Below are 25,456 nucleotides of genomic sequence, written 5' to 3' on the forward strand. Positions count from 1 at the left end.
GAGAGAGAGAGAGAGATGATGGGGTGATTGCCGGGAGAGAGAGAGAGAGCCTGTCTGTGTAGTGGGGTCTGCCTTCCGTTTCGTATCCACGCTTACCGTATGAAATACATGGAGGTTTTCCCATGTAATATATATATATATAAATATATAATATATAATACATATATATATATATATATATATATATATATATATATATATAATATATATATATATATATATAATAAAAGGAGCCCATAAAAACACCAAAAATATAGAGAGAAAAGTACTATATTTCAGAGACTTCTGTCTCTCTCTTCGGGTATAGAATGAGAAAAGTTTACAGAAAAGGTGATATTTATACCAAGAGATCATCCATCCACAGGTAAGCCAATTTAGGTCACCACACTGATAATCTTCCTTTAATCTTCTAAAACGTTGGTTGAATGAAAACCTTGTCGATCGTATCTGAAATCCATGTTCCTTTTGAGATGTTCATTACCTGCCCCCTCTTTTATAAGGAACCGATTCCATCATTTGACTCTTGTACCGGCAGTTGCTGCTATAAATTACACGTGACAAATTCCAGTTTATTCTATGGTTATGTTCATTTTTTGACCGAAGGGCAGACCTGGGTCACTCATGGAGGACTATTCACCCCCCTGTACAGGTGGGTGCGACTCTCGAAATAATTATCAAGAAGTCTAAATAGACCAAAAACGCCCAAAGGGCTCTCTCACAGGCTAAAAGCATGTATATAGAGAGAAGTGACTTTGAATTTCAGGTCTGCCTAATCGAAAACAACCATTCCAATGACAAACCTCCCCACTACAGGCAAGGAGAGCCGTTCCAAAGAAAGAAGAAGAACAGCGCATTCCATCCATCAACTGTTTCCACCCATCGTTACCATGTTCACCTATTTCGCCTTGACAGGTGTTTACCTTTTGTGGTGACTCTCAATTATTTCCAGTTTTTAGGATTATTATCTTCATCCTAATGTGAGTTTTTATCATTAATCATTCATTTTAGCCTATAGTTCATTTTGGTTGTTTCCTTTTGCTTAATACATACGTATTTCGTTGTTAATTGGCTGGTCAAGACTGTGTACTCATCCTGACCAATGCGGCGGCCATTTTTGTTGTCAGCCTTAATGAACTATGGGGTTCGCTTATATACTTATGCTCTAAGATAAGTTAGCCTAGCTTTTATATTATTTGGTTTGTGTTTTTTATTCGTGTTTTACCTTTTCTAGGATAACCTAGGGTCAGTTTAGAGGGTAGGCTATGGTTAGGCACCACCCCCCCTAGCCCCCCGTCCCTTCCTAGAGGTGTGCTCCCCAGGTGTAGCCCTCCCCTCTCGGGTCTCGGCCAAAGGGGTGTTTTTTGGGTAACGTTGGTTCTCCCCCTATCAACCTTTTGATGGTGAGTAGGAGAACCCCCGTGAGTTATCTCGTCCTTCGCGGCAGCGCTGTCTCACGGAGGGTGCAGTACGATACCTCTTCTATCCTGAACCAGGTATCTGTTCAGGATAGGTGGAAGAAGGCGGCAGGAACCGCGTCCTTTGAGTTGAGGGTGTATTTTACTTGAGCGGCATATTTCATGAATGGTTTTAGCAACGCGGCAGACATTCAGATTGCGGTATTTCTACAGAAGCAATCCGCTGTGGCTTAGACTATGGCAATTGACTGATTCCTATGTTATTTTAGTTACTGTACAAGATTTAAAAGTAATATCCATTCGGCCGGCTGTAACTAAGCAGTAATTGACCTTTGAAAGTTACATAATAGCCGCACCAAACTCAAAGGTATATTAAAGTTTAGTTCCAACCAAACGAAAAAAAATATTCCTTACAACCCTTGTAAAGCAACTAAAATAACATAGAAAATGTCAATTGCCATAGTCTAAGTCACCGAAGAACGGTCCTATAGGAAGGTACCAAGTATTCGTTACGGTGAAGGAAATGTAAACACAGCCGCCATGTTTAAATTCCCCAACCACCACGGAGCCATATGTTTTCACAAAGGGGGGGGGGGGGGTAACGCACAGGTGATGGCGGAGTAAGGTGGAAGGTACGAGTTGTCTTAGTAGCACCCCACTGAATAGTAACATACCTTGACGCAAACTTTCGGCGAAAGCCTAACACTCACTTTCCTAAAACATAATAATTAAGAATAATGTTTGGAGCTTACCTTAAGGGGTGGAGGGTACAAAGCAGCAGCTGCCTTAAGAATGCGTGGAGGCGGGTCTTGGGTTCCTCAAAATGCAGCTTGAAATAAGCAACAGCCAAGTACCCGACGAAGTTATTACTTCTCCTTCCGTATCTTGGAGTCGACTGCCGGAGTTCCCTCCACCTCCTTTCAATAGTATTAGTATGGGCACCGGTTTCTGGGTCCACAAAGTTTCATCGAGTGGTTGACTGTCAAGTGGACATAACCTTCATCTCGCATGGCAGTCATAAGCCCTCCAACAGTCAGAAATAATAGTGGTACCCGGCACAATGTATTCTTTGATAACTGCAAGCAGAGTCCCACTCGTCCTGTCGGTACGGGAACAACGAAAAACTCCCGGGTCTGCCTGCAGATACCACCGAATACCCACTGGCCTTCGATGAGGCGACCTACGTTGTATTTTCTTCTCCCAAACTTCGCCTCATCAATTTCAACAATTGTGCCGGGGCCCACCTATTTGCTTCTTCTGTTGGAAGCACCAATTAACTATGACCTGAAATAAAAGTCAGTGTTAGGGGAGGTAATTAAGTAGGGTAAATTTCATAATAATACAAGGCAGGTTGTTGTGTATGAGAGAGAGGGAGGGGGGGGGAGAGCGGGGGAGAAGGAGGGGGTATGAATGGAAAATGGTGAGGGGATAAGCAAAATACTTACTTCCGGAGAAGCTGGCCCAATCTTAAATTGTCGAGTCCGACAGTCCAAGTTCTGTTCTCGCAACCTTGTAAGAAAAAAAATCACTCACATACAGGTATGCGAAGAACAGAACTGTCTCAACATCAAGGTGGGACCCAGAGAACCAAGTGCCCTTAAACAATGAAAAAGAGTAAGAACAGCGTTTTTCGCTTTCTTACTATGTGGTCGATAAGACCGGTCACACCTAAAGGTAAAAAACGTGGAGGGAAAAATACCAACTATAAACATGAAAATATGGAGGTAGGTCATAAATGGTATAGGTGTAAATATATATTTCCATGAATCTAGGGCCGGGTCATATCACGGTTACATGTAGAATCCAACAAACTATTCGTAAGGTATTTACCTAAAGCACTTTTTTTGCAGATCTAGGCGGCACTCATTCCCACAATGGGGGCAAAAGACCTGCTTCCTCAGGAGGCCGTGGTCCTGGCATAAACAGACCAGCCGTTCATAATTACCTGAGTAATAGGCAGAAAATCTTTGTAACTGAATGGGGGCAAAAGACCTGCTTTCTCAGGAGGCCGTGGTCCTGGCAAAAAACCGATTAGTCGATCATAATTACCTGAGTAAAACGGCAGAAAAATCTTTGTAACTCATGTAACAATTGTTACATGAAGTTGGCAAAGAGTTCCTGGTGAGGGGCTGGGACGAGCGTGAAGTAGATGCAGCAGTGGATGTCATGGCGGCAGATTCAACAGTGTTGGAGTTCTACAGTTAGGAGGTGGGCAGGGAGGCCAGACCGTAGAAAACAGGGTAGGAGAGGTGGGTGGAGTAGTAAAAATGCTTTGATGCTATTGGTTGAGGCAGGGTGGGGCTGAGGTAAATGAACAAGCACTTAACAAGATAAGTTGGCAATGTTAAGGGTAATAAAAGTAAATGGGTAGTTAAGGAACTAAATGTAAATGTGGATGGCGGGTTCAAAATATGAATTAATACAAATACATATATAAGGGGCCCAGGAGGGGGTGGGATTTAAGTCCTGGGTGGTAAATGTGTAATAGGGCCTATAGTTGTTTTAATAAATACAAAAGACCAAATTAAACATAGGTTAGCATATAACAAAACTAATTAAACTTGTAGGGGATGTTGCCTGACCAGGGGTGGGGTTGGACCTGCTGTAACCCCCCTTAAAGAACCAAACCAACCTAACATAACCTAAGCTAGCAGGGGATGTAACCTTACCTAGTAGGGAACTTAACCTAGTAGGCAATGTTGCCTGACCAGGGGGGTTTGCTTTGCCCCCAGTATTACCGCCTAAGGGGGCTTAACTTAAACCTAGTAAGGAATGTAACCTAACCTAGTAGGGAATATTGCCTGACCAGGGGGGCTTCGCCCCCCGTACCCCCCCTTAAAGCCTAACCTAACCTAAACCTAGTAGGGAAAATAACTAAGGGCCTAACGTAACCTAGTAAGGAATGTAACCTAACCAACCTAACCTAAACCAATAGTAGGGAATATTGCCTGACCAGGGGGGCTCGCCCCCCGTACCCCCCTTAAAGGCTAACTAACCTAGTAAGGAATAACCTAACCTAACCTAGTAGGAATATTGCCTGAACAGGGGGCTGAACCCCCCCGTACCCTTAAAGGCCTAACCAACTATAAGGGAACGTAACTAACCTAACCTAGTAGGGAAATACTAGCCCTAACGTAATAGAAGAATGTAACCTAACCAACCTAACCTAACCTAACCTAGTAGGGAATATTGCCTGACCAGGGGGGCTTCGCCCCCACGTACCCCCCCTTAAAGGCCTAACCTAACCTAGTAAGGAATGTAACCTAACCAACCTAACCTAGTAGGGAACATTGCCTGACCAGGGGGGCTTCGCCCCCTTAAAGGCCTAACCTAACCTAGTAAGGAACGTAACCTAACCTAACCTAGTAGGGAAATACTAGGCCTAACGTAACCTAGTAAGGAATGTAACCTAACCAACCTAACCTAACCTAACCTAGTAGGGAATATTGCCTGACCAGGTGGGCTTCGCCCCCCCGTACCCCCCTTAAAGCCTAACCTAACCTAGTAAGGAATGTAACCTAACCAACCTAACCAAATAACTAACCTAACCTAGTAGGGAACATTACCTGACCAGGGGGAGCTCGCCCCCCGTACCCCCCCTTAAAGGCCTAACGAATAGTAAGGAATGTAACTAAACCAAAACCTAACCTAACCTAACCTAGTAAGGAATGTAACCTACCTAACCTAACCTAGTAGGAATGCCTGAACAGGGGGGCTTCGCCCCCCCGTTTACCCCCTTAAAGGCCTAACTAACTAGTAAGGAAGTAAACCTAACCTTAGTAGGGAACAGCCGGACCAGGGGGCTCGCCCCCCCGTACCCCCCCTAAAGGCCAAACCTAACCTAAGTAAGGAACGTAAACCTACCTAACCTAGTAGGGAAATATAGGCCTAAAACGTAACCTAGTTTAAGGGGGTGGTCTCCGGGGCGGGCTTAGAGGGGTAGGGCCTGGACCCCGGGGGGTGAAGGAGGACCCTGGAAGTAAGGAATGTAACCTAACCAACCTAACCTAGTAGGGAACATTGCCTGACCAGGGGGGCTTGTTTCCCCCCCCCCCCCCCCCGTACCCCCCCACTTAAAGCCTAACCTAACCTAAGAAGGAAATTACCAACCAACCTAACCTAACTAACTAGTAGGGAAACCATTGGCCTGGACCAGGGGGGCTTCGACCCCGTTACCCCCCCTAAAGGCCTAACCTAACCTAGTAAGGGAACCGTAACCTAACCTAACCTAAGTAGGGAAAATACTTAGGCCTAAACCCCCCCGTAACCTAGTAAGAAGTAACCTAACCAACCTAACCTAACCTAACCTAGTAGGGAACTATTGCCTGACCAGGGGGGCTTCGCCCCCCCGTAACCCCCCTTTAAACCTTAAAGGCCCTAAACCGAACATCCCGCCCCCCAGTAAGGCCTAACTAACCTAGTAAGGAAGTTTAACCTAACCAACCTAACCCTAAAACCTAACCCTTGTAGGGAAACAATTGCCTGACAGGGGGGCTTCGCCCCCCCGGTTACCCCCCCTTAAAGGCCTACTTAACTAGTAAGGAACGTAACCAACCTAAACCTAGTAGGGAAAATTACTAGGCCTAACGTAACCTAGTAGGGAACGTAACCTAACCAACCTAAACCTAACCTAAACCTAGTAGGGAATATTGCCTGACCAGGTGGGTTTCGCCCCCCCGTACCCCCCCTTAAAGGCCCAACGTAACCTAGTAAGGAATGTAACCTAACCAACCTAACCTAGTAGGGAATATTTGCCTGACCATGGGGGCTTCACCCCTGTACCCCCCTTAAAGGCCTAACCTAACCTAGTAAGGAATGTAACCTAACCAAACCTAACCTAGTAGGTAACCAAGTAGGGAATGTAACCCCCCCCCCCCCCCCCCCCCCCCCCCCCCCCCCCCCCCCCCCCCCCCCCCCCCCCCCCCCCCCCCCCCCCCCCCCCTGGTATCCACCCTTGAAGAACTAACCAACCTAGCCTAACCGGGTAACCCCCTTCAAGGAAGTAAAACTAGTAGGTAAACCAACATATAACAAACTAAACCTAAGGGTATGTTGCCTAACCGGGGGATGGGATTTGGCCCCCAGTAGGTAAAATGACATATAAACCTAACTTTGATGGGTGTGGAAGTGTTGTAAAATGTAAAAAGTAAACCATACATAACTGCGTAATAGTAAGGAAACTGGAAGGGAGGTGTAAATTGTAATGTCTGTAAAAGTGTAATAATGGAATATATTGAAATGTAGGTTTTATAAGAATAATGGCAAACTATATATTTAAATATTTATATATTGAAATGTAGGTTTTATAATAATAATGGCAAACTTTAATATAGGTATTGGTATCGGTGAGAAATGCATTGTAAATGGTGTAACGTAAAGAGCCAGTCGTGAATACTGGAAAGGGGAGGGATTGACTTGTGTATAAATGATATAGGGAGTGTGTATGTAATATGCAACGCAATGTGCAATTTCACGTAACAGGTAGGTAGGTAGGTAGGTATCGAAACGTCCTAAAACTGAGTTTCTATATCAACACGTAGGCATTTTTAGGTGTCTGTCCTCAATTATAACATAATATTTCAAGTTATATATGGTGAAATGATTAGGTGGGGATATTTCAAAACAGTTATTATACAAATACTATGGAAAAATGAAAAGGAATAAACACTAGAATTCACATAACATGTTTAATAAACAAAATTAGGTAAATGCTTTTATGTAACTCAAACGTATGGTTACCAGCCAGGGTTCCCAGATGACACCACTACCAACCAGCCAAAGTCTACCATGAAACCAGCCAAAATCCCGCCAAATGGTAATCCAAACCAACCCAAATAACCGGCAAATATATGTGCGTTATATCTATCTTTATAAATGCATATTTTTTATCAATAATATATGCTTGTATAGCGGCATCATAGTTTTAGTTAGATAATATAAAACTAATATAAGAATGCAGGAAAAAAAACGAGAATGAATTGAAATTTTGAAATGAGGCTCGTTCCCTGAGAATCCGGCAGCCTGTTTTGTGGTCATCTGGTGTGTGTGTGATTTTTTTTTATTTTAATTCCATCTACATATTTTGCTTAAATGTTACCAAGTTTTTACTGAAAAAACCTATTCAAATTCCCCAGATTTTCCTGAAAACCTTCAAAATTCCCAATCTGGGGAGAGATTCCTCAAACGTGGGATCAGTGTTTAGCTCAAATAGAAAGTGTTTGAAAACCAGCCAAAATACCACTAACCAGCCAAAGTGAATTTTTACCCACCAAATTAGGAAAAAAAGCCAAATTTGGCGAGAAACTGCCAAATCTGGGAACCCTGTTACCCACCCAATCTTCACTCAGTCCGGTAGCAATGTAGGGTTCATACTGTACGTGTTTGGCTAAATACATATATCCCTCCCGTAAACCCCCATTTCTTTCCTCACTAAGAAGTCCGAGTTTAGGCCAAAAGCTCCCTTACAGTTAGCGCATGCGCAGTAGCATTAGCGCATGCGTAGTAGGATTCATTGTTGTGGTAGTAGTGGTAGTAGACAAATATGGATGTGGAACGGCTCCACTATAGCTAGTTTTGTTATTTCTTATTTCCGCCTGTATTTCGTTGTTTTTAAAAGTGATAAATGTGGGAAATACCACAATAACACGGCAAAAATCTCCCCCAAGTGGTTTCTCCCCACCCAAAACCCAAAACCCCGGTTCCCACTGGGGGTCCCCCTTACCGTAGGATAGAGTTGGGGTTTTGTCCCCACCCAAAACCCCGGTTCCCAATGGGAATCCCCTTTACCGTAGGATAGAGTTCAAAGGTAAATTAGAGTCGTCCGAATAAATATTACTTCAAATTCTTGCTCAGGAGGTAAAACTGCATAGAAAAACTGCAACTGCCATACTCTGGGCCGCCGCGGATAGGTACACTAGATCTACCCAGATTGCTAATGTCTGCCGCGTTGGCGATACCTCCTCTATCCCGAATCAGGTATCTGTTCAGGATAGGTGATAGAAGGCGGAAGGACCGCTTCCATTAAGTTGAGCGTGTATTTACTTGAGCGGCATACCATTTCATGAATGTTTTTTAGCAATGCGGCAGACATTCAGATTGCTAATGTCTGCCGCGTTGGCGATACCTCTTCTATCCCGAACCAGGTATCTGTTCAGGGATAGGTGATAGAAGGTGGCAGGGCATCTTCCATTAAGTTGAGCGTGTATTTTCTTAAGCGGCATACATTTCATGAATGGTTTTTAGTAACGCGGCAGAAATTCAGAGTGCTAATGTCTGCCGCGTTGGCGTTAATGACTCCTAGTGCGTATATATATTTTTCTTTGATGTGTTTTATCATTCCCATTCTGCAGTTTAATTGTTGTATATATATAATATATATAATAGATATATATATAGTATATATATATATATATATCATATATATATATATATATATAGTATTTATGTATATGTATATATAATGTATATATGTGTGTGTGTGTATGTATATACATAGTCTGTATATATTTGTTTGCGTTTTCTTGCCGCCCTAATTTATTTATCAGCCTTACGTGCCGCCCTAGTTAATTTCTCAACCTTACCTGCCGCCCTAGTTAATTTATCAGCCTTACCTGCCGCGCTCGCCCTTTTTTCATGGTAGCCGCAGGATTATACTGGTCGCCTTTCTCTGCAGTTGCCGCGATTGGGACGACAGGTCTTTGAAGGGAATGAATACCTTGATTACATATCCTGCCGCCCCCCCCCCCCCCCCCCCCCCCACCCACCCACCCCCAACTTTCGTAGCACCTATAGGATTACGCTAATTGCTGCGGTTGTGGCGGCGGGACTATAATTGCAATAATGCTTGTCTGCCGCCTTAAGGAGGGATGCCACCTTTGGGCGGCAAAGGATTTTTTGATGATTTAAACTCATTAAGAACTCTTCCTTCCAGGATGCCCTGCCGCGAATGCAATCACGCAACAGAAGACATAGCCCACGACTTGTGCAGGACCCATGCCTTTTGTTCGAGGAATCATCAATATCATGGCGCAATTTGTGGCAACTGTGATGAACTATGGGACAGGGCCCGTAATTTGGACCAACCCGAAGACGCCAGCATTGCCTTTAAAGCTCTTAGTGACTGGATTTACGGGTTTAGGAAAAACTCGAAATACAGGAAGAAAGGCCAAGACCATTTCTTTGATCCTCACGAGAGAGCTGAGTTTCAAGAACTACATGATGTTCATCAGAATTTGAGAGACATACCGCGCCTGGATTTGACTCATCCTGCTGGATCTCAATCCAGGGTAGGTATTTTCTTTATCTTAGCTCAGAATATTGAATTTTTAGGTTTAGTCTCATTTACGTGAACTATCCCTGAAGACGTTCCTCTGACGCGTGTCTTTTCTTGCAGATAATGGAGGACCCAGAAGAGGAGTCCTTATCTGCAGTTGCACAGGATGTGGCTTCCTCATGGGCTTCTTCTCTGCCACCCTCACCAGAGACTCAGCCCTTGTTCCACTTCGCGGGTTCTCCTGCATCCTCTATCTCCGAGGTGGTTCTCAAAGTACTGATGCATCTCGTAACCTGCCGGACGCAACACTGGAACCTCAACCACTGCAAATTTCTAAGCCTACACCTGCCGCCTTTAAAGAACCCCCTAAACAAAATAAGACCTCTGACACTAAGTCTGCCGCCCTGCCAAAGGAGCCATCCTCAGCATCTAGCTCCAAATCTAGATCTCGTGGATCCAGACCCTCTAAGGGTAAGTCGACATCCAAATCCTCTGCCGCTTCGTCTTCCCAAGGTTCTAAGAAGGATGCCTCATCCAAAGATTCCAATTCTTCAGCAGTGCCCCAAGAAGAATGTTCTACCTCTGCCGCCCTTACACAGTCGCCCTCCTGTCGCCAGTTAGCCCCTGCACCGTCAAGGGCGCCGCCCTCTCAGTCTAATTCGCAGGATGCCTTGGAGATTATCCTTGATGCAATTAGGGATATGCAACAGAGGATTGTTGCTCTAGAGGAACATCCCTTTAAGAAATCTAACTATGTTTCTTCTTCTGGCGCCACCTCTATCCAGAAGAATACTTCATTAGTTAGAAACACTCAGGAAGCACAGGTTCAGAAGACATCTACAGCTTCTCCAATTCCTTCCTCTCGGGAGGTGGTGGTGGAACAAGTAATGGCACAGGTTCATGCATCAGATGAGATTTGTCCTCATCCCTCAATGGTCTCCTTTGCTGACCTCCTATTGAGAAGCTATCAATGGATCTTGTTCCAGAGGGCTGGCAACCATTCAAGGATGGAATGTCCTTGGGTGTGGATCCCGGATCCATAGTCTTTGCTGATGGGACGCTCTTTGGCCCCCTTTCAGTAGACGTTGATGAACATTCCTATGAGCGTCCCATTTGGAGGTTCAAAAAGAGATCTGGCTCATCCAAGAAAATAAAGGGCATCATCCCAGTCCGCCAAGCTTATGAGGCCCTTTTTGATCGTCTTGCATCTGATCCTGCTGCTATCTCAGAATGGACAGATAGCCCCTTTCATCCTCCAGGTTCGAGGGGTGAAAGGGCAGTAGTCGTGCATCTAGATGATTCTTCAATAGTATCATCCTTTTTTGCTTCCTCATCTTCCTGGTTCAAGGCTATAACTAGGAATGCAAAAGTATCATGGGACGAGGCCTCCTGTCCCGCAAATTTTATCCCCGACTCTATTTCTCCCATAACATCTATGGAATATGTTAAGACATTTGAGAGGGGAGAATTTGCTCTCATGGAACCGGCCACCTTGTTCAACTCAGACAGATTACAGCCACTTCCTAAGAATGCTATCAAGATGAGTGGGGCGCACGTCAGAACTTCCTCAGCTCGTTAAACATGACTATCGCAGCGGAAGCACTAGCCAGACAGACCCCTAAAGAGGATCTCAACTCTTCAGCTCTCTACGCTTTGCTAAAGATGTCCTTACAGCCGTTGTGGACAGCCTATAACATCTTTGCGAGAAAGAAATACGAATTGAGGAAGCTCGCACTTCGGGGCTGCTTTATGGAAAATACTCTGGTTTTAAAGCTCCTCAGTTCAGATCCACTTTCAAAGGACCTGTTTCATAAGGATGCCTTGGAGGAAGTAGTCACCCAAGCTGATCATCAGGCCAAGTCAATGCTGACCATGCTTGGTTTTAGGAATTCCGCTACAAAGCGCCCTTCTTCACAACAAAGACCCAGGACTTCAAAGCGCCAAAAGAACCATCAACAAGAGAAACAACAACTACAGCAACAGCCTCAAAACCGGGACCAGCAACATGGGAAATCAGAACTTTGGTAACTACAGAACGGAATTACCAGAACCAGTACTCTTCCTCATCTCCTAACAGACGTCCCCCAGGTACCCCAAGAGGTCGGGGAAAACGTAATCCTCATGGCAGAGGTACGAGGTCCCCAAGCACCCCTAAACGTAACCAGTCTCCTAGGGGAGGGGGTAAATCATTTTAGGAATTTGAGGGTTGGCGGGAGACTCCAATACTTTCATCAACATTGGACAAGAGATTCATGGTCTCACAAAATCATAAAGAAGGGGCTGACGTGGAAGTGGTGCAGCCCTCCACCACCCTTCCGTCCATTCTTTCAGGCTTCAAATCCACAACTCCAAGAATTTATTTCAGACATGATGAAGGCTGGGGCAATAGAGGAGACGACCTCCCTCCTCTTTCAGGGCCCTTTATTTTCAGTCCCGAAAAAAGATACAAACAAAAGAAGGATCATCTTAGACTTGTCAACCCTCAACAAATCAATACAATGTCCAACCTTCAGAATGACAACTTTGCAAGACGTAAGGTTGTTGTTGCCAATAGGAGCTTTTGCCACCTCCATCGACTTGAAAGACGCATATTGGCATATTCCGATACACCCATATTACAGGAAGTTCCTCGGATTCAGTCTAGAAGGGAAGAAGTTTCGTTTCAAAGCTCTACCTTTCGGCCTCAACATCGCTCCGAGAGTATTCACGAAGATCTGTCGTCCAATTCTGAGGGAACTCAGGCAGAAAGGTATCCAGTTATTGGTATACCTGGACGACTGGCTGATATGGGCGAATTCAAAGGCAGATTGTTTAAAGGCAACAAAGATTGCTTTACAGACCCTGTCCAGGAGAGGTTTTCTCATCAACAGGGAAAAATCAAGATTAACTCCGGAACAGACTTTCCAATGGCTGGGGGTGGTTTGGGACACCACTTCTGGTACCCTGTATCTGCCGAGAGACAAGGTCTTGTCTCTATCTCGAACCCTTTCTTTATTTTTGAAGCGAACATCAGTGTCTCGTCGGCAAGTGGAGCAGATATTGGGAAGGCTCCAGTTTGCCTCGATAGTCGACCCTTGGGCAAAGCCCTTTTAAAGGGCCTGAATCACTTTTTTAATCAAGAATGCCAACAGAAAGCAAAGGGATCAGTTATGTCCGTTCCCTCCTTTCATCAAGAGGGCTCTAGAAAGATGGATGCATCCAGAGATTTTCTCGGCAGTGATTCCTTTCCGTCCACCTCCACCCAGTCTGGATGTATACACAGATGCCTCCCAGACAGGCTGGGGGATTCACACATCTGCAGGGCAAATGTTTCAGGGGGTATGGTCTCATCCTCTTTCAGCTTGCCATATAAATATTTTAGAGATAGCTGTAGTGTATATCGCCATCAAGAAGCTGAATCTCCAGCAGGGATCCACTTCAGATTACATTCAGACAACGCAACAGCAGTGGCCTGTCTGAACAGGAAGGGGTCTGCGAAATCAAAGCCTCTAAACGAGTGGACTCTTTCTATTCTGAGGCTTCTTCAGAGGAGAAACCTAATGATGAGCAGCGTTTTCACGTGGCAGGGGTGAGAAATGTGATTGCAGATGCGTTATCCAGAAGCCATCCAATACCATCGGAGTGGTCTCTGGATCAGACATCCTTCCACTATGTTTGCTCCCAGTGGGGATGCCCCAAATAGATCTTTTTGCGACGAGAGAGAATTCCCAGTTACCTCTCTTTGTTTCTCCAGTGATCGACTCTCAAGCAGTAGGGGTCGATGCCTTCACATTGGACTGGAACAGGTGGCAAGTAATTTACCTGTTTCCTCCAACAAAGATGATCCTCAGAGTGCTCAGTTATTTGGAAAGCTTCAGGGGAAAAGCAATGCTGATAGCCCCATTGTGGACTGCCCAGCCATGGTTCCCTCTATTGCAAGCAAGGGCAAAAAAAAGACTCATAATCCCAAATCCAGTGCTCTCGCAACTAGTTGGGAGGAATCGTTGCTTGTGTGCCTCAAAGATTCTCCTCCAACTAGCTTGCTGGATTTTATGATTAGGATTTATAGCAAGCTATACTCTAGTGATTCAGCAAGAATCTTAATTAAATCCTTAAGAACTTCTACCAATAGACAATATCAGACTGTGTGGAACTCTTTTTTGTCATTTTATTAAATCTAATAATATTAGTAAGATTTCAGTGGAAACTATTTTAGCTTTTCTGAGAAACCTTTTTTATGACAGACATTTATCTCCTACCACAATTTCAACTTATAAGTCTGCATTATCTAAACCTCTTAAACTGGCTTTTAACATTGATGTATCGGTTCATCCATTTCCAGAATTTATCAAAGCCCTTTTTTAACATCAAACCCAATATTCCTCGTACAAAAATTTCTTGGTCCTTAGATAAGGTTTTAAACTTTGCATTGTCTTCAAGGTTCCAAGAGAACCCTTGTGTTAAAGATAGTTTATACATTACATTGTTTCTAATCTCCTTGGCTACAGGAAGTAGGATTAGTGAAATCCATTCACTACTGAGGTCAGATGAATGTCTTGATTTTTCTTCAGAGGGGGTCAGACTGTTTCCTAATCCTAATTTTTTGGCCAAGAATGAACGTCCTAATTCCAGACGTGAACCGATTTTTATCACTAGACTTAAGGATGATAAAGGAGGTCATCATCCTTTATGTCCGGTGCATAATTTGCAAAAGTACCTTGTTTTGACCTGCAATACCAAGTCTTTTAAAATTTTTGTACACCCAGAAAACTTTCTGACATATCAATTAATAAGTTGAGATTATTTATGTGTCAATTTATTCGTTGGGCTGATCCAGGTTCCTTTCCCAGAACTCATGATTTGAGAAAAGTCGCAACTTCCTTTGCTTTCCTAAAAGGCATGAATAGCCAAAGAATTTGTGATCTTGTTGGATGGTCTTCTATAAATGTTTTCAGAAAACATTATTTGAAGCAAATCTCTAGTATTTCCTCGTCTTTTGTTGTGCTGGGTTCTGAATCTGGAAGCCTAACTTCATAAATTTAATGGATTTGTTGTTTTATATGTCTTTCGTTATCGATTTATACATAATGTACCTTTTCATATTGTCTGAATATATATTTCTATTATAAGTATATATTCAGATTACAATTTATGTCTCTGTATTAACAACATAATGAGGTTGACGTCATTGTGTCAACTGGATTCCTGGTATTCTAGTTATTAAGTATATGTATAATTTTTCTCATATTTTCTAGAACCGATACCTATCTTTTAGGTCTGCCTTAATTAAATTTTGAGTTTGAGTTTGTGTCTTCTTTATACTATTGTGGATAATGATTTGGTTAAGGGTTTTTGAGTAAATAACTACTTGGTTACTGCACGTTATTTTTATTCAATTCTTAACATGGTTAAGATAGAGAATCCTTATATTTAAGTATAGTATTATTGAATATTTCTCATTAATTTGCATTTTCCAATGATATTACCTCAGGATACATCAATTAGCTATTTTTCAGGGGTATTCCTCTTCCATCAGCTGATTCCTCTCCCTTCCCTTCTTTTCCTTGTCATAAAATTCTCTTTTTATGAGTCTTGGTAAGTACTCCATGAGTGACCCAGGTCTGCCCTTCGGTCAAAAAACGAGGTTTGACGAAGGAAAACATTATTTTTGACCAAGGCAGACCTGGGTCACTCAGACCCCACCCTTCATGGTTTTCTTTCCTTTTACCTTTCACACAGTTCGATAAACACTATATTAACTCAATAGTGAACATGGTAACGATGGGTGGAAACAGTTGATGGATGGAATGCGCTGTTCTTCTTCTTTCTTGGAACGGCTCTCCTTGCCTGTAGTGGGAGGTTTGTCATTGGAATGGTTGTTTTCGATTAGGCAGACCTGAATTCAAAGTCACTTCTCTCTATATACATGCTTTTAGCCTGTGAGAGAGCCCTTTGGGCGTTTTTGGTCTATTTAGACTTCTTGATAATTATTTCGAGAGTCGCACCCACCTGTACAGGGGGTGAATAGTCCTCCATGAGTGACCCAGGTCTGCCTTGGTCAAAAATAATGTTTTCCTTCGTCAAACCTCGTTTTATATGATTGAAAATAGCCGAGTTCTGTTGTCCATACCTAACTGACCGTTTGTGTTGTATTAATCTCTGGGGAAGTGATTTTCCTGTAAATCCGATGTAAGATTGGTCACAGTCCTGGCATGGGATCTCATAAACCTTGGTTTCCTTGGGGGATGTCTTTTGCTGGACGTTTATCAGGGATTTGGCTAAGGCGTTTGGGTAAGTAAATGCAAAAGGGTTAGATTTTCCAAGGGTCTGAGTCACTCTTTTAATCCTGTCCAGGTGAGGAATTTTTATTTTATTGTTGCTGTCTCTTTGGTCTTGTTTTGAGGGGGTCGGTAGAAAATTATGTTTGCTTTGTGAATTGCTTTCTCAATTATATGGTCAGGATACTTTAAATACGTTATTAGATGCACATAATTCAACTAACTTTATTATTTTGTCAAGTGAATTGGCACTTGACAAAATAATAAAGTTAGTTGAATTATGTGCATCTAATAACGTATTTTCATTCGGGGAATCATTCTATAAGCAAAAATTCAGGTGTAGTATGGGTAGTCCTTCAAGTCCTGTTTTAGCCAATCTGTACATGGAATACTTTGAAACTACAGTAATAAATGCAATAAAACCCAAAAACATGCTGTGGATGAGATATGTAGATGATATTCTAACATTTTGGGATAATAGGTGGGGCAATTTTAATGAATTCCTTTCAAAATTAAACGCATTAGTGCCCAGCATCAAATTTAAAGTTGAATGGGAAACAAACAACAAAATTCCTTTTCTTGATGTTTTAATCATCAAAGACACGACAGAATACATATTTACCATATACAGAAAACCAACGTTCTCACTTTCAAGCATTCACGTGACTTTAGCTATCCCACCTGTTCTTAAGAGCCTTACGAATTTGCTCCCCAAATTTCCTGGATAAAGAATTTGAACCAATTCGTAAGCAACTTTCGTCTTTAAAGTATCCTGACCATATAACTGAGAAAGCAATTCACAAAGCAAACGTAATTTTCTACCGACCCCCTCAAAACAAGACCAAAGAGACACCCAACAATAAAATAAAAATTCCCCTCGGAAAATCTAACCCTTTTGCATTTACTTACCCAAACACCTCAGCCAAATCCCTGATTAACTTCCAACAAAAGACATCCCCAAGGAAACCAGGGTTTATGAAATCCCATGCCAGGACTGTGACCACTCTTACATCGGATTTACAGGAAAATCACTTCCCCAGAGATCAATACAACACAAACAGTCAGTTAGGTATGGACAACAGAACTCGGCTATTTTCAACCATATAAATGAACATAACCATAGAATAAACTGGAATTTATCACATATAATTTATAGCAGCAACTGCCGGTACAAGAGTCAAATGATGGAATCGGCCTTAATAAAAGAGAGGCTGGCAATGAACATCTCAAAAGGAGCATGGGATTCAGATGTGATTGACAAGTTTTCATTCAACCAATGCTTAAGAAGATAAAAGGAAGATTATCAGCAGGGGTGACCTAAATTGGCTTACCTGTGGACGGATCTCTTGGTATAAATACCAACTTTTCTGTAAACTTTTCTCATTCATATACCTGAAGAGAGAGAGACAGCAGTCTCTGAAATATAGTACTTTTCTCTCTATATTTTGTGTTTTTATGGGCTCCTTTTACTAGATGGAATTCTGTTGTAACAGAACATTTTTAGCAGTCATATATATATGTATATAATATATTTATATATTATATATTTATTTTATCTATATATATATATATGTATATATTATGTATATAATATTATTTATATATATGTGTATATTATATATATATATATATATATATATATATATATTATTGTTCAGGAATTTAAGCCAGAACCAAGGAAAGTTAAGACTTCTTTATAACAAGACTCATTCATCCTTGCCTATATGCAAGTTGCCCCTTTGAACTGAAAGCCTCCATTCTCTAGAAAAAACCCTCTTTGCTCCCATTGGCTGCTCTGAATTTGCACCCCACAGGGAAACTCATATATATATATATATATATATATATATATATATATATATATATATATATATATATATATATATATATATATATATATATAATTTATCTTTATGTTGGGGGCGGATGCTATTCTCTGGCACTATTTATTTCGCTTTGCTTTGCTTTGCTCTCCAGAAGACGAAATCCGCCCTTTTATTAGTGATACTAAGTAAAATAGTATGAGTTTGTCTGGCAGGTCTGATCTGGTGATTCAAAACTATCAATTTATGTACCCATAATATATCGATAGGCAAAGAGCATCGTTGTATTGCCTAACGCCAGAAAAAAAAAAACTTAAGAACAGCATCAGAAAAATACTTAGAGAAAAGTTGTCTTGTTAGCATCGAACTTCCCAGGCTTTGCTTACAACACACACAGAGAATTTGTTTTAAACCAACATTATGTCTTCAGAAAAGTTTTAAGTGGAACTGAAGACAGGATGCACGAAAAGTTCTGAAAGAAAAATAAGGAAAATTAGAAGAACAGAAGCATTCTCATCCCGAGAGGTGTTCGGGTAAGATGTAATCTACCTAAAGCCATTAAGAAAAGGACCGGTGTAAACGCTGAACGTTGTAGGTGTTTTGAAGGTGCAGTGGGAAAAAGATTACCGAGGACAGTATTTTATTTGTTTATGCATATGTATTCATACAAGACTGCAATCGATTGATATCCTACAAACTGTCATTACGCAAATATGGTCAATGAAATCGTAACATGTTCTTAACAGTTTGTTATATGATTTAGTGCACAGAGGTATCAGGGAACCACCAGATTATTCAGCGGGCCAAAGAAATGACATATGTGGCAAAAATGGTCGTCTGTTTTCAGGGACCTTAAAAATGTACTTCTTCGGGGAAGAGGTGTCAGAGTGACTGATTCCCCAGTTTCCTGACAACCCAGCGGATGAATGATGAGGAAGGTTGATACTGTAACGGGTAGGACAGTTTGACATAATGCCTTTCCTTGAAAAAATCTGAAAACGTTTGAGAGAGAGAGAGATTTTCTTATATACGTCAAGGTATCAGTACAAAGAGAATAAGATATTATTGTATATAAAGAGCTTACTGTGTTAGGTTTGTACAGCGGATGCACGCGAGCATATTTTACTGAATTTGATGAAGGACTCAGATTTATGGCACTGTCATAGTTAATAAATGACTAATTGTATAACCTCTTTACTATAATATGTTTAATATATATATATATATATATATATATATATATATATATATATATATGTGTGTGTGTGTGTGTGTGTTTGTAAGATCTAAGACCCTTAATAAACAAAATTATACGGAGAGCAGTGGTTTTTCGGCTGACATAACAACTAACTCGAAAACACTCTGTTCAACCGAAATGCATAGTTTTCCATTATAAAATTGTTTGTAGGAGCCGATAGTTTGTAAAGGCCTGTCCATACTAGGAAATATTGTTTGAAAACAAAGTTTGCAAACTGTTTGGAAATAGTTCGCAAATGTTTGCAAACACTTTTTACCGCATAATTGTTTCCCTTCCAGAATGGGAAAGATTTAGTGTTTCTGTGTGATATGTAATATACACATGTACAGTGTATATATATATATACACGTATATACATACATACACACATATATATGTGTGTGTGTATGTATGTATGTTTGTATACATGCATATATGTATCTATTGTCAATTGCGCCAGAAGCAAGTCAGCATGACAGGCTCCTCTTTAAAGACTTCCTCACGATCTCTATTTCTTTTTCTTATCCCTCCTCGAGTGCATTAAAATAGAGTAAATAGAGGCTACTGCACCAACAATCATCCTGAGGTCTGGACAGGAAACATTGTTTGCAAACAGTTTGGAAACTGTTTGCAAACATTGTGTTTCCTAGTGTGGACAGGCCTAAGAGTACTGTTAGGTACGATATTTCCTCTTTTACTTTTTCTAATTCCCTGGTCCTTAATGCACTGTTTAGGTCGCTAGTGTGGGGATGTAAGTGTGTCTGTGTTTGTGTGTATGTGTATATACGTGTTTCTGTCTGTGTGTATTTCTTAATGCTTCAGTGTTGGTATGCAGATCAAAAAGTAAGACTATCATTTAAGCAAAACTGGAGAATATTATAATAATAGAGTCTATCTCGTGTACAAGCAAGTAACTCGTTTATTTACTGTGTAAGTATACTTCATATTAAATCAACGTTGCCGTAACTTGTTATTTCTGTGGTTTGTAGACTGAATCTTCTTCAAAATGTGTTCTATGAAAATCTTGGCAACGAAACATGCATCTGTGGTCAGGGATATAAGCTGATGTTAAATACAGTTTCATTTTGTTCAACGTCACAATACACAAACACGCATACACAAATATATATATAAAAAGGGATGATGTTACATGAGTAAGTGTATTTGCCACACACACATTAAAATGCATTGAGCAATGTCAACCAAACTTGGTATACATATGACTTAGCATCTGGGAAAAACTACTGAAGGGGTAAAACATCACTGGCACCAAAGGGTGGTGGGCGCATCGTGGGAAGTGGGTGGGAAAAGGGTGAAATGTAAAAATAACTGAAAACAAGATATTAGTGCCTAATCCATTAGTTTTTGAGGTCGCTGAGCTGAATAATAACACTCCCAATGCCCTCAAATCCAAGTTCAGCCCTGATAGGTAAGGGGTGGAAAGGGGTGACATGTAAAAATAACTCAAAAAAAGACCTATATTAGTGTCTAATCCATAGTTTTTCGAAGTTGTTAAGATGAATAATGACTCTCCCGATGCTCTTCAAGTTCAATGAGAAGGGAGCATGAGAAGGGTTGGGAAGGAGGTGATATATAAAAAAACAAAAAACGACAGTTATTAGTGTCTAACACATAGTTTTACGGGTTGCTAAAATGAATAGTGACATTCCTAGTGACCTTCATGTCCAAGTCGAGCTTCAATAGGAAGTGGTGGTGAGAAGGGATGGGAAGGGGATGACATGTAAAAATAACTGAAAACTACTGATGTTAGTGTCTAATTTATAGTTTTCAAGTTGCTGAGAAGAATTGTTACAATATTGATGTCCTTTAAGTCTAAGTTCAGCCCCCCAATAGGAATTGGGCTCAGAAGGTGACATGTAAAAATAATCTAAAGCAACAGATATTAATGTCTGATCCAAAGTGTAGGAGGTTGATGAGATTAAAGTGACACTCCCTTTGAGTCCATGTTCAGCCCCAACAGGAATGGGGTGGGGTGAAGAGGTAAAATGTAAACTGTCAAAAATTATAGATATTAGTGTCTAATCCATAATTTTTGAGGTCACTGGGATGAACAGAGACAGTTCCAGTGCCTTTTAAGTCCAAGTTCAGCCCCAATAGGAAAGTGGGGTGTCAGTGGGTGGGAAGGTGTAATATGCAAAAATCGCTAAAAAATGACATAGTGTCTAATCTATAGTTTTTGAGGTTGCTGAGTGAATAGTGACACTCCTAGTCTCCTTTGAGGCCAAGTTCAACCCTGATAGAAAAGGGGGATGAGAAGGGGAGAAAAATACAATGTCAAAAATGACAGATATTAGTGTCTAATCCATAGTTTTCGAGGTTGCTGGAATGAATAGAGGCACTCCCAATGCCATTTAAGTCCAGTCCAAGTTTATCCCTGAAAGGATGGTGGGGATTGTGATGGGGTTGACATATAAAAATAGCCAATATCAACAGATATTAGTGTCTAATCTACAGTTTCAAGGCATCTAAGATGAATAGTGACACTCAAAGGCCTTTAGTCCAAGTTCAGCCTTGATAGGGAGGGGTTGAGAATGGATGACATGTAAAAATAGCCAAAAAGGCAATTATTAGTTGTCCAATCCATAGTTTTTGAAGTTGCTGAGATGAATAGGGATACTCCTGATGCCATTCAAGTGAAAGTTTAACCCTGATAGGAATTGGGTGTTGGGGTTTTTTATAGCAGCATGGTTGAGAAAGGATGAAAAATAAAATGTCAAAAATGACAGATATTAGTGTCTAATCCATAGTTTTGAGGTTGTTGGATGAACAGAAATAGTCCCAAACCCTTATAAGTCCAAGTTCAGCCCCAATAGGAAAGAGGGGTGATAAGGGAGTGGGGAAGGGATAACATGGAAAAATAGCCAATAACCTAACAGATATTGTCTAAGCCATAGTTTTTGAGTTTGCTGAGATGAATAGTGACAGTCCCAATGCTCTTTAAAACCAAGTTCAGCCCCAAAAAGAAGTGACAGTTGGAAGGGGTTGACATACAAAAATAGGCAAAATCGACTGATATTAGTGCATAATCCATAGATTTTGAGTTTGCTGAGAAGAATAGAGGCCCTCCCAATGCCCTTAAAGTCTAAGTTCAGTCCTGATATGAGTGGGGGTGAGAAATGGTGAAATATAGAATGTCAAAAAATGCTGGCCAATGTGACTGAAACAACTATCTTAACAGGAGAGAGAGAGAGAGAAGAGAGAGAGAGAGAGAGTAGAGTAAAGGGGTGTTGGGAGAGAAAGAGGGATAGAGTGAGTGAGAGAGCGAGAGAAAGAGAGTTTTTCGGTTGTCATTCAGAGTTTTTCCTCCAGGCAGAGCGAGGTTGGTCAGCTGATATATATATATATATATATATATATATATATATATATATATGTGTGTGTGTGTGTGTGTGTATTTGATATATATATATATATTCACATACACATTCAGTGTTAGTAAGTTTAGACTACTGTGATATTGATTAGAGCAGCAAACTCAGCGTTATATACAGTGGTAATAAATAAAGTAGTACGAAAACCATCGAAAATTGTCCATATGAGGTCTGCTTGTGATTGCGGCATTAATAATACCCACTTTATGTTTTTTAGTTTCCATCGTTCGTGCACCTGTCGAAGTTATAACCACTTAAGAGCCGCCTTGGTATGCATTACGGGGCTTTACAAAGACAGCATTCGAGGCGCGTTTTTGGAAACGCTGATGAAAAGGAAAATAGGTGGATGAATTATGCAAGAACAGAAGATATGTAAATTTCATTGCAGTTTTCGCTCTAGAGATTTTGAAATGCAAATCGGAAACAAGGGTTGGCGATGCGGATGCTCTTGAAGTTATCAACATCTCATTATGCTGTGAGCATCTTGAAAAGCATCATACAAAGCATATCGCCTAATTGCTTGCTGTCTGTTTCCTCCAGCAAATTTCAAGTCCTTAAACTAGTATTGTTTTGGGTTTCTCAGGTAATGTAATTTACTTATTTATCCAAAAGCGCGTCCTGAAATTTTATTTTGTGGAGCCTTTCATGCCAACCAGCAAACAAAGAACAAAAAATCGGAACCTTACCCAGAGGGAAACGAGAGGCTTAACTCAAAGACTGCGTTACAGTTTGATCTTGTTGCTTTTAATTGACATCGGATGCTGACTTATGTGAGTGAAATGTATATTTTTAAACATTTCATTTTTACAGAGGATATTTAGTTACTAAATGTTATCTGGCTATCATTGTTTTCGACCAGGTCTATCTTATATAAGTCAGTTGATTATTATTATTATCGTCCCCTTCCGACGAAGAGCATAGTATGTTTTTTTTTAGTATGGTTTATATCTGGCAGCTAGCATGATTATGCATAAAGTTCAGAGTTAATTTGTCCTAAAATTTGACCAAAGGCGGGCCAAGTGGCTGGCAACAAGTGATCAGGTAAGGATAAATGGCTTCTTGTGTGTGTGTGTGTGTGTGTGTGTTTGGGGGAGGGGGTTGTTGTGGATGGTTTGGAGAGGGGGTGACCGAACTCAAGACGTTTCAGTAACTGTCATTATTAAAGTATAAAATTCGCTGTGATTTTGATGTTCAAGTTTGCACAGAGATTTGTAAGCGGTTTAAATGTACTTGAAATGGGAATCATCCCGAACGTTGCTTTCAATTTAAGGTCTGTGCTACCATTATTATGTAGTACTTTGTGTAGTATTATAATTTTCCGACTACCTGTGACGCCCTTGACTTCATGATCACCCCTACTGGTTGTTTCCGACTGCAAAAGTGTAATTTAAAGCCCCGAAAACCTCACTCTCTTATCTTGGCTTTTCTGTTAGCTGCTTATGATAGGTGGTTATTGTTACCGTCTTCCTCTTCTTTGTACTTCTGATATTATCATGTGCCTACTTTCTCTTGAATCAAAAACCCGACGTCTGTGTTTCAAGAGAGGCGAGGCTTCTCTGGAAAGTAAGTTTCAGCGCTGAACATTTTACAGAGTAGTTCCCACTTTATAAGGGAATGACTCCCCAGCTCATAAGCATTTTGTCTGCTGGATCTGGTCCTAAATGGCATCGGTAATCTTAGCTGTGGTAATGCCAATATACAAAGCAAAACTGAGCTTGTCAATCATTGGCCAAAATTTTTTGCCCGGGCGGTAATACACGCACACGTAGGAGTCCAGCTGACTGTAAACAGTTACTGTCAAGGTGGTCTTTTATAGTATATGCGTAGACATGCCGTAGGTAAACAGTACTTTGAACGCTAAAAATAGAAATGAGGAAGAATTTTCCATTAGAAACAGTGCACCAGCGACAATGCATGCCCCTTCCTGAAAGAAGATGACTAGTCTAGGACGGCGATGAAAGAGTTTGCAAATATCGAATGTCGGTGTCCACACGGTAGACGAATTTAGAAGGTTCAAATCCACGATGACTTTTTTTTTCTTTTTATCGATTAAGCCAGCCTTAAACTGGCACGGCTCTTGCCTGTAAATGATGATCAAACATGTGGAAGAGAACACTTGGGTGTTAAAAGATAATAAGAAAAGACAGGCCGAGTCCAAGCCCCTTTCCTCCTGGTTCCCATAGTAAGAAGAAAAAGATAATGGTAGTAATTATCAGAATAAGGCTCGAGAGCGTTGTACTTTTCCTATTTAATTTATGGGGGTTGAAGGTTTCGTTTATTATTGCAAAATGCCATTAGAAATTAGAAAGCTGATCCCTTTTTTAAGAGCTGTCAAGCGACGCTATTGGCATTTGAAATTATGATCCTATTTTCATTTGAAATTGGCCCTTCCGTTACATTGGCGTCACGGGAAGCTGGTGACGCACGGTTATGTGCTGGATTATCGATACGTGCAAAACTGGTAGAGTCTCTCTAACTGCTACTTCTGACACTGGTATCGTGGTGAATGAAATGTTGAAAATTTCCCCGTCACTTATAAGGTGTTGGCATTGGATCATAACGCCGGATGATTTGTCACACGATCGTCTGCTTCTTTAGCAGATGTGAAGTAGTCATGTGGACTCATGGTTACATTTCATCCATCCCGTTTTCAGTCATTTGCTGAATGGTGATCACATTCAAGTGGATGGTGACGTTCATCATTGAGTGTTAGCATGAGAGAAATTGAACGACTTTTCTTTTGTTATTTTGTTTGTTTCAAGATTCAATTTGACTTTTGTTACTTTTGGGGTTTGTACAGCCAAACTTCACAAATGTTTCATAGGCTTATTTCTTCTTCTTGGCTGTTTGCCCCTTATCACTTACTATAGGAATTTGCTTTCCTATAATAATGTTTTCATTATCCCTTTCGCCACATCCTGTTTTTTTTCATTTTTAATTTCTTTTATGAAATTTGTTAATTTTCCATTGTTCTTGCTATGTATGGGTATATTCCCATTTTCATGTCACACATAGTGTAATTTTTTATTTTTTTCTTTATCTTTTCCTCGCATAAAGAAG

Source organism: Macrobrachium nipponense, chromosome 8, assembly GCF_015104395.2.
Source record: "Macrobrachium nipponense isolate FS-2020 chromosome 8, ASM1510439v2, whole genome shotgun sequence".
Taxonomy (NCBI): domain Eukaryota; kingdom Metazoa; phylum Arthropoda; class Malacostraca; order Decapoda; family Palaemonidae; genus Macrobrachium; species Macrobrachium nipponense.